Here is a 10855-nt window from a genome sequence, read left to right as displayed (position 1 = left end):
CTGTGAATACTTTTTCTTGTACTGAGAACACAAAACAAAGTTTACTGTTAAATTGTATAGAGAATGAGATAAGTTTCCAACAAAACAATTAGAAAGAGGAAAGACATTCCTAGAACTAACTGGGATTGAATCTTGTTTCTCTGTAGTAGGATTTATAAAATTTCGGTGTGCTTCATATTATATCCTAGTGCACAGTGCATCAGGACCTCAGTGATGACCTGCTGGTTTGAGGTGTGATTATGAATGATCTTCTCTTGTTCTCTGGAGTCACTGTGTAAAAGTATGTTTTACACTGTGACTGAAAAGTAGCATGGCGCTTGTTCAGGGTGCAGCTGGAAGGAGCTCATCTTCCCCCTTCCAGTTTCCCCCATGAGCTATCGTGTCTGTGCAAGGACACTGCCACAGGAAAAAGAGTCAGATCAACTCACAAAGGCCCTGCTGGGTTCACCAACAAGATAAGGGGAGGTAGCACAGGATGCGGTTTCAGAGCAGTTCATATAAACACCTCGAGGGCTGAACTAGCTGATGGTGAACAGGAAGCTCTTGAAGCCACCGCTGGGTGCTACGGCAGTACAATAGAGTCATCAGGAGTCAGATGCTGCTGCAAGGACAAATTTTCACCATTGTTCAGATTTAGGACATCATGAAAACCAGTGAAATTCTCTGTAAAGATGAATATTTGCAGGGCTAAGTTAATAGCTGAATTGAGAACACTAAGAGAGAATATCCAAAGCGCAAAGGTCAGGACAGAGGGTTGTTTGTGCTGAAGGATTCCTAGAAGTTGGCCTTTCCTGTTGCACTTTGCTTCTAACTGCTGCTCCTTGCATCTGTGCCCATCAAATAAATGCAGTATTAGTAACCGAGTGTGTTGAAAGTGAGTTGTTAAAGCCTTTTGCAAATGTTTTTCCAAGTTACCTCTCCAAATTTTGTATTACTTTAAATTTTATTTTGCATTAAGTAAGCAATGCTGGTTCTAGTGTTTTTATATTTGTATGCCTATATTTTGCCGTGAAAGATTGCATGTATTGTATGTCTTCTCCTTACTTGAGGCACACACAAGTTGACGACCCATCTGCTTTGGGTTTTTGTTTTTTATCTTCTGTTTTTTAAGCTAATTGTAAGTAAATATCATCTTGCAGGGTAGGATCAGCTAACTTGAATATAAAGTACCTAGACATGATGAGACACTCTGAAAGTCCGCTGCTTCTATTTCAATGCTAGAGATGTTTTTTTATTAATAAAGCTCATGAGACCTCTGGGTGTAGGAAAACAAACAACTCCTTACATACTGCTGTAGCTAAGAAGGATACCACAGTCTGTTACAACCCTGAAAAACATTAGAACTGTGGTTTGAAAATAGAAATATCATTAAATATGCCATTTTATCAGTTTCTCATCTAGCCAGAGTAAAGGAATAACTGCCAAAGAGTTTGCCACACCATCTGGGTTTTTTAGTTTAAGAAAATCTCAGTAGTTGTGATACTTGATTCTTTGATGCGACTGCTGCTTTTCAGTTGTCTAAAGAAATGTGTTACCCATGTTTTTAATTTCAAAAATTGATCATCCTAGTTCTGTTAGAAGCAATAAAGTAGGACAGAAAATGCAGTATTCTTAGTATTTCCATGCCTAAAGTTATTGGATAAAAGTATACAACTCCAGTGTGCTGTGCCAGTTTGGTGCTATCAATGCAGTCAGTACAACCCCGTGGGGTTCAGCAGAGCTATGGGTGAAGCTGGGCGCAGGTACCTGACTGTGTTAGACTGTGGCCTTTGGATATCCTCCTGCGCTGGTCTGCCAGCTGCTGGGGACTGACAGCAGATACAGGGGCATTAGGCAATAACAGTATGTGGGAGTCTGGAGTTTTTTCAGGAATCTGCTACACAAATGGGACTCGGAAGCCAAGAGAGGCTGGGCGCTGGGCAACGTGCTCAGTCAGTAGGGATCTGCTCATTGAGCAGATGTCTATGCTCACCTTAGAAGCAGGCTCTGTTAAGAGTGCTGAGTCCAAAAGTCAAGTCTAAAAGCAGAGTGGTTCCACAACCCATAAAAAAGCCCCCCAGAAGCTTCCAAAAGAAGAGTCTCTCTGAAACAGCAGTGCAGGGAGGTAGAAAATGAAGGGATAATCTTCCCTGCTGTATGTGTACTGTAGTGAAAACAGATGGTGGTGTACCAGTTTATGAGGATTATAAAGTAGCAATTAATCTTTCCTCAGATGTGGATCAATGCCTCCTTCATTCGGCGTGTCACGGGAGGACAGATGATCACTTATCTTCGTCCTGGCTTACCAGAAGGTGGTGCTGGCTGGTCACCCTGCCTTGCCATCAATTATTAAAAGGATTATTCTCGTGTAACTTGTTGCCCTGGCATGCGGGAGTGTGGCACCGTATTTTTTCAAATAACTGTAGAGCATCTGCTACACAGTATTATTTGGATGGCATCCTAGTGACTGGAGAAACAGATCAGTACTTTCAACTTAGAAATTATATTAAGCAGAATGTCCACCGTTGTGTTAAGAGTGAGAAAAAATCACAAGTGTTTGCAAGCAATTGTAAATAATTTCAGGGGAAGAGTCGATGGTGTTGGAATTCAGATGCTTAAATTTTAAATACAAATGATAGATCCAGCACAAGCTGGGAACTCTCCTGACATTGCTACAGTGCTAGGGACAAGTCATTTCATGCTTCCTTGCTCTTGCAAAATGTGTGAGCAAATTGTTTCTGAAAGGTAAGATATTGGGGTGGTCATACAAATGCCAGAAGGCATTTATTTGCAGTTAATGTGTGGCAAAGAATTTCTCTTCATACCTCCAATATGAACCCAGAGGCAGGGCTTTATAATGAAAAGCAGAGTTTGGTTTTGGCAGTAGTCAAACAGTGCAAGGTGTCTTGGATCTTTTTTCTTAGTAGAAAACTTAATTCAGTGCACGGATGTTATGCAGACTGTTTACATGGAACATCCTTCTCAGAGGAACAAAATATGCTCCTTAAAGAGCAATAGAAGGTAGAAGATCTTGATTGTGAAAGTGGAGAAAACCCTTATGACAACAGAGCACAGCATTGGTCAGTAGACGGGATTTTTAAAAATTTCTTGGAGCGACATGCCTTTATAGAACTGACACTAATAATCCTCAGCTTCAGAACTGAAATGTTGCCCATTACTGGCGCAAATAAATATTTTTATCATTTAATAGCAAAATCATGAAATGATTTGGACAAAAAGCAGTAGATTCTTTAAGCAAGAAGGCCTCAGTAGAATAAAGAACAAAATACCACAGGAAAAAATATAAATCCATTGAAATGCATTACTTTTAAATTTTTATTTAATTCATGGAGAAGTATGCCATCCATAATTGTACCCTTTTGTGCATGTGTTTTTTTAATAAATTTTTGCTTGTGTATTTGAAACTTCCATTATTAGAAAACTAAAACAGACTAAGGAGGTCTATGGTGTTTATCATCTTTTCTAGCTTGCTGGTAAATTTTAATTATTGTGTATTTAATTTGTTAATTGAACAAACTTATAATTAAATGCTTATTTACTCCAGACAAACAAACAAAAAACCCCTCACATGTCCCAGTCATTCTTGACTCCACATATTGAAAATATTGGAATTTTGGAACCCAATGTCTAGAAATGTTATTTTTCCATTTTCTGATTGGTATGAACTTTATAAGAGCAGGTGACAAACAAGCAAGCACGGACTGCTTATGAAAAAAGCACAAGAAACCAAAGAGATATGAAGAAACTTTAAGAACTGGAAGGGGATCAAGAAAAATCTGTTCTAAAAAAAAAAAAAAAGGTCAAAATACAAACCATTTCTACTAAGTAAACAACAAGGAAGAAACACACAGGTCTTTGTCAGTTTTAATCCACCTTATCAAAAGTCTTTCACTGGAATTGAAATTTCTCCTCCATGGAAAAGCAATGCTTCTTATGCATGATGCCTCCTTTCCTAGAACTGGGCTAGCTGCTCAGAAGCGTAAGAGCGCTTATGATTACAAAAATCAAAAAAAGCAATTACACAGAGGTGTCTTCCGTTAAGTTAATTTTATTTGACCAGTTCATGCACAGTATTGCTGTTGTTATCCAATCCTTCTATATTAGTCTGAATAATTCGAAGGCCTATTTCAGAAGTTTTTTGTGCTTATTTCCTGACAATGTACAGAACGTCATTGTTCTGTTATTTTTTTTTTCTGAAACACTGCTACAGTTTTGCAGTGAAACATCTCTCCTTGATTCATCTCTTTCAAAAAACCCATGTCTCTGCCTTGCAAGTACCGTATAGGCACAGCATACAGATATTATCACAGTCCCATTAAAAGTAATTGCAGGCAGTAATGCAGACAATTATTTCTGACTGACTGAGTTGTTGATCTTTTCAGTTCAAGAAAACAATATGAAAGTCTGCCCTCTTTCCGTATCTTGTCCTGTTTAATTGACATGCCAGCTTTACTTAGAATTTACTGCAGATTGCAGTCTCCTAGCTAAAGACATTCTGAATTCAGAGCATGGGTTACATTGCTTTGCTGCTAAGGTTAATTAACACTTCTTTTTGCTTATACCAGGAACAGAAATGTGAAGGAAACAAGAAACTGGCATAAATGGAGATCTGCCAATTATAGTCTGCAAACTTGAGTTTAGATACTGTTTAGTGACAGTAATAAGAAAAACAAGTTTAGCATCTTTATTTTGTAGAAAACATTTTTCTCATTTCAAGTCAGTATGCATCTGTAAAGCACATATGCTACCATTTTTGTCTTTAACTTTCTTTAGTACAACAGCTTAATTTGCCTACTTTTGAGTCACCATTAATTCTTAACTATTTGCTTTTTTAATTGTCTTATCTAAGTCTTCCCCAAAATAGTTCCAGTGCATGCCAGTTTCATTTTTCATTATTTTACCTCTGCAAAGTCCTTATATTCACTTAATGATTTCTCACCCTTTTTATGGCAATTATTTCTAAGTTTCATTTCCTACAGTTCCACTAAGTTTTGGGAGAGGAAAAAACCCCAAACCCCAAGCAACCTCAACTAAGTTCAGAAGATCCACATTTATATCAAGAACCATTTAAAAAGCTGGTTTCAGCGAAAATCATCTACAGTGTTCCACCAGCAGAAGGATGAATTCCTTCCTGCTGCTCCATTTTGGAAAAAGAGTCGATGCTTTTGAAGCCTTTCCTTGAACCCGTCCCAGTGACGGAGACTGGGTGGGTTATAACAGAACAGTTATTATAGTTGTAAATAGTTCAAGTCAAGCCAGATAGCTTTAAGTCAAACCTTGAATTGAACTGAGGAGGGGAAATCACAGAAAGGACACTATAAGGTCACCATTCCTTCCCAATACTTTTGTGCCACACTGTATGGATGTTTGTCTGTCATGTGTGAAATGGCATTATATAAATTCAAATCCATTTTTCCTTATTAGCTGAATTGTTCTGGTTCTCTCATTCAATGTTTATCCACCAGAAAAAAACCTTCCACAGACTCCCTCTTCTTTTCACTTATGGGAGCTCTAACATGGGTGTACGACCAGGTTCCTGAGTGAAAAGTAAAGATAATTTTATGTAAGGGATGAACACTCATTTGGCCTTAAAGGGATGTGGGTGCACTGACAAAAGGGCGCGCTCACGGTAGCCACATTGCACATGATGCATTGCGAGCTTCTGGCAGATTGTGGGAACTTCATGTTAGTGTAAGTTCATTTGAAATGTAAGTGCACTTCAAAAATCCCAAAAGGAAGATGTATTGTGAGAAAACAGAAAAATGCCAAGAAATTGGTCTGTGGAAATCAATTTTCAGCAGGAGGAACTGGGACCCACAATCAAGATGTTTGTAGCAGCTGTAGAACCCAAGATGTTTTCTTCAGTATGAACCTTAGACTAAAAAAGGAAGGCTGCTGACAAGACTTTTCTGTTTAATTACTTCATCTTTATTGGTGATAGACCTTTGTTGTTGATATCCCAGAATACCCCAGGGTACCCTTCCTTAGACAATCCAGACTGTGGGAGAAAAACAGTCATTTCATTTAAGATGTAATGCTGTCTCTGGCATAGGAAGTGGGAAATTATCTACTTTAATGCCTAAAGTGAACCTAATTATTTTTTTTAAACTAGACAAAGCTACTGCATCAAAACGGGATCTACTAAAGCAGGGTATGATAGGTTAATTGGACTATTATTATATGATGATACAATGCAATTATCACTTCTGATTCTGATATAATGTGGAAGTGTAGGTTCACAGTATATTACAACCTATTGTAAAATCTCATGACTGGTATGGAATTAACCATGTTCAACACTGTAATTAGGAAAAAAATCTTAGTAGCAGTAGTGTGGCAAATCTCCAGTTCCTTAAAAATACCAAAACTGTTCTTCATAAATTTAGTGTTCTGCAAATTAAAAATAAGTACATTCAAAATGATTTTGCCTCTTTGGGACTATATTTTAATTCTGCAAAAGGTACAATATTAACAGCAGAGTAATTCAAAGAGCTACTCGAAGAATACACATGAAATTAGGAAGCTGAAAATACCACAATAACCTCATATTTTAATTTTACTTTTAATTTCTACGAGGCAAAGGAAGCAAATATCAGTTTACATGAATATATACGCATTGAGAATATCATCAAAGACTCAGAAGGCAGGAAGTCCAGTCCCTCTCCCAAAGAAGAGGGAGAAAGTTTTTACCTTTCAGCATTCCAACTGACATTTCTTTTGCCTACACCCAAATTGAATGATGAAAACTTCAAAGTAATCCATAGCAGTGTTTATCTCCAGATGCCTTTTAAGAATGGACGCTATTGCCTGGGCATCATCTAGAACAAACGTGTTGCTGAACTAATTTAGTTTAAACTGAGTCCCAAAGGTGCTGTACCTAGAAATCACAATGAAGGCAATGGTGACTTTTGCTTTTATACTGAAAAACAGGACGTTATGTTTCTCAAGGTGAGATGTAAGATGCCAAGTTTCAATTCCTAACCTGACTAATCTTTAACATATAAAGATGTTATCCAACTAGAAATAATTCTAATACACTTCTTGCTGTCAAAGCAAGTTTGAAAATCCCCATAGCTGAGCATTTACTTTCTGTGGTGTTCTTAATATTTACAATACAGAGATTATTCAAAAGGAACAGGAAGGCTCTAAGGAAACCTTTTGGCTGCTGGATGGCAGCTGTGCATATTTTTGTGCTCTTAAGTTTCAGGCTCCAATCTAGTTGACCATTTAGGTTAGTGAAATTATTAGTGACAGTTTTTTGCATTTGTGGAGGAAAGTTACACAGCTAAAATAAATCCTGTATTATCTCTATTGGCTGTAATGATGTTTAACACTTCAAATGGGGAAACCAGGAGAGGTGTTCCTGGAGTGCTTTCTGTCTGATGTCTGGTGTTTGTAGAGCTGAGCAATGCTTGAAAATCGACAGGATGGGTCTCTCCTGAGCCATTCCTGCTAATCAAGCAAATAATGCTTCTGGGAAAAGCAGTTCACTGACCACTGGAGCTGCTCCTTGAAGTGAGATGTCTTGCGAGATACACTGTGAGATATATTCAGAAAAATAATTGTCCAGTAGTACGCTGGTTTCAAACACTGCTTCCACACGTCAATGGATTCAAACTACCCTGTTGACAGCACTTTCATAAATTTTCTACCTCCATGTGCAATAGTGCCCATTGCTGTTTCTCCAGACACAGGAACTTGAAGATGCATGGATTGTGAAAGACAATGGTCCTTTAAATGGGAGGGCCAGTATACAAGGATACAGAGTTTTGAGTTACTAAGAATTCAGGATGAAAGCAGAAGGAGATAGAATACTGATTATAGAAAAGACCATACAAAACATGATGGATACTTTCCTCTTCAAGCAATAGCAAAGAAATAGGGTCCTGAGGGACTCAAGCACCGTGACCAAACATGGCAATTGCAACATAAATTGGCATTGTTTGAGCAGTTGAATAGGGCCAGATGACCTCCAGAGATCTCTCACAAAGTAAATTACTCTCTGAATCCATAGATGTATTTTTATGACATAAAAAGCATAGAAAATTGCACTGCACAAGGCTTCAGGAGGCCATTTAGTCCCTCCTCTCCCAGTGCAAAGTCACCTGTTTCTCAGCACTGAAGTATTGGGAATATTCTCTGTGCCTAGCCATTTTTACAGCCTCCCAGAAATCAGTTTCATCATCCAACTGTTCTTACTATTAGGAACTTTTTCTTGAAGTACAATCTAAATCTTCCTTGATGTAATTTAAGTCCATTATATTTTACTCTAAACCCAGTGCTGACAAAGAAGAGTTCATTAATCATTTTTTTGCAGCTACCTTTTCTATAGCTGTACATCACCTTGGGCTCCTTTTCCCTAGACTAAGCAACCCAGGTTTCTTCAGTCTACAGGATATCTAGACCTTGGACCATTTGTATTATTTCCTTTGAACTTTCTCTAATGAGTCCATGGATCTCAGGAAAACAAAGTCCCATGCTGGCCCCAGTCCTACAGGTGAGTCTTTCCCAGTACTGAGCAGAACAGAGATTACCTGAACCATTTTAGTAATGATATTCATCTTTGTAAATCATGATACGATTTTACCAAATTAAAACCAGCATAATATCACTGACTCAGCTTCAGCTGTAAGCATTTTAAAGCATGAGAAAGTTCTCAATTTTTTTTGCAATTATCACATTGCTATTATTATGTCTTTTGGTGAGATACAGCTCTCTGCAGCAGCTAACAGAAATTATAGGAGGCCACTGGCTGGAAAGCTGTAGTACTTAGAAGGGCTATACCTCAAAGGAAAATGTGAACATGGACTTTCCTATACACTTCCCTGTCCTAGAGAAATATATGACCTTTTCTGAAAGGGAAGCAATGGATACTTACAGACAAGTAATAGTATCTTAGCATGTATTTTCAGTTAATTATTGCAAAAGCTGAGTGTTGTTTTGTCATCTGTTATTGGAAAGAACAGCAGGCAACATTACATTTCACACACGTTGAAAAGGAGTAAAAAAAAATATGCACGGTTCTTGTACCTGGCTGGATTTCCTTATTAGCTACAGTACTTCTACATTATAATTTTTATTCTGTATTCTCTGCAATCAAATGCAATTGTTAACAGTCATATTCTGAGTGACATGTAGAAATAATGAGGAGGTCTTGAAATGCTGCTTTCCCTACCAACAAAACACTATCACTTAAATGAATGCTTCTAGGAATGCCTCAGGAGTACTATGCACAAAATGGATCACTTCATATTAGGTAAAATAATGATGCCTCATAGTAACCTCTTTTAGCTCTTTCTACCTCAAACTAAGGTAAAAAACAATGAAATACTGTCCTTCAAATCCATTAGTAGTCATTGGATGCTTTCATCCATGAGGAAAACTGAGACCAGGGGGAACTGCGAGGCCAGTCGGCGAGAGATCTATGGCAGAACGGGGCATGTCTAATGAATCCTGGTCTGAAAGATGCAGAGTTGTTTATTTAAAGAAATGAAGGACAAAAAGTAGTTATTAAGCTAAACGATACATGCCATGCAGTATTATGTCTGTGTACGTGCTGTTTCTAAGGTAAACAGATCAAGTAAGCTGTGTAAGGAGAGAAGAAAAGGCATCAAATGGTGGAAGTGCTGATATTGCACATGTCCTACTGAACTGTAAGGCAAAAGCAAAGCCTCCCATTCATCTCATGAGCTGTCTATAACAGTGATCCTCAGAGTCCTCAACTATATTACTTCCAACTTGCTCAACTTTCCACAGACCACTGAGGACTCTTTGCCTCAAACTTTTGATTGAAAACACTTTTTTTTTTTTTTTTTTTGGACCATTTTACAGATGCCAGTGGGCTGTGGTCTACAGCTGTGGAGTCATTAATACAAAAAGACATAGATCACAAAGCCTTTGCTGTCTCCTGCGAGTATAAAAGGAAAACTAAAATTTTAGTCTGAATAAATGTCTCACAATGTTGGCATTTTCAAATACCTATACCAGCAATGTGGATAAGATACTTTCAGGACTTTGCATCAAACAAGAGAATTCTTAGCACTTACACCTATAGTTAAGATATGGAGTTCTATTTTATTTGTACATAGAAATAACTTTACCGATTATTTCAAGCCCTTTGGTCAAAAATCTGTTGCAGACTTTCCCCCCCTCCTCCCTGCCTCTCTTTTTTTTGCCTGTTGTTAGCCATTTCAATCCTTTCATATGATCAGCTGTAGTAATTCAATTTTCCTGCAATATTAAGCATCCAATCACTGGATCACTTCAGATTCCAGGTAAAAGGAAGACCATATGATATCTGACTCAGAGATATATGCATGGGCAGAGTGAGTCAGAGGTTGTTACTGGGGAAAATACTGAGAGCTGCAACTGGGGAGGCAGGAGGAAAAGGACATGGCAGCAGAAGGCCCAGGGGCAGGAGGTGAAGCTGCTCACCCCACGCAAGGAAGACCTTAGAGGGGACATCACAGGAGAGCAGTCTGCAGGCAGGGAATGATCTGAAACATGTTGGGAAGCCAGTCATTTTCTTCCTCATGTTTTCACTGCTTGATTTCACTTATTGACAGAGAACAGTATTTGGTCTTAAAGTTAATGTTTTGGAAAGGAGAGTCTGACAAAGTCGTAAACTGAGTAAATATGTGGATTCATCTAGTAGTGTGGATGGCATAGCAGAAAATAAAAACAGAACTTAAAAACTAATATATCTGGTAGTCTAATTTTAAAAAGGTTCAATATTATTTGAGAAACAAAAACTTTAATACATAAATAACATGCTACTTTTAAAAGTAAAACACACACTTCTATGCATTTTTTTAAACTTTGGATTAAAAACTTAATTTGTTCTCCATGTGGAAAT

Source organism: Falco punctatus (genome assembly GCF_963210335.1).
Source record: "Falco punctatus genome assembly, chromosome: 2".
NCBI classification, from domain to species: Eukaryota; Metazoa; Chordata; class Aves; order Falconiformes; family Falconidae; genus Falco; species Falco punctatus.
This window is presented reverse-complemented; position numbering follows the sequence as displayed.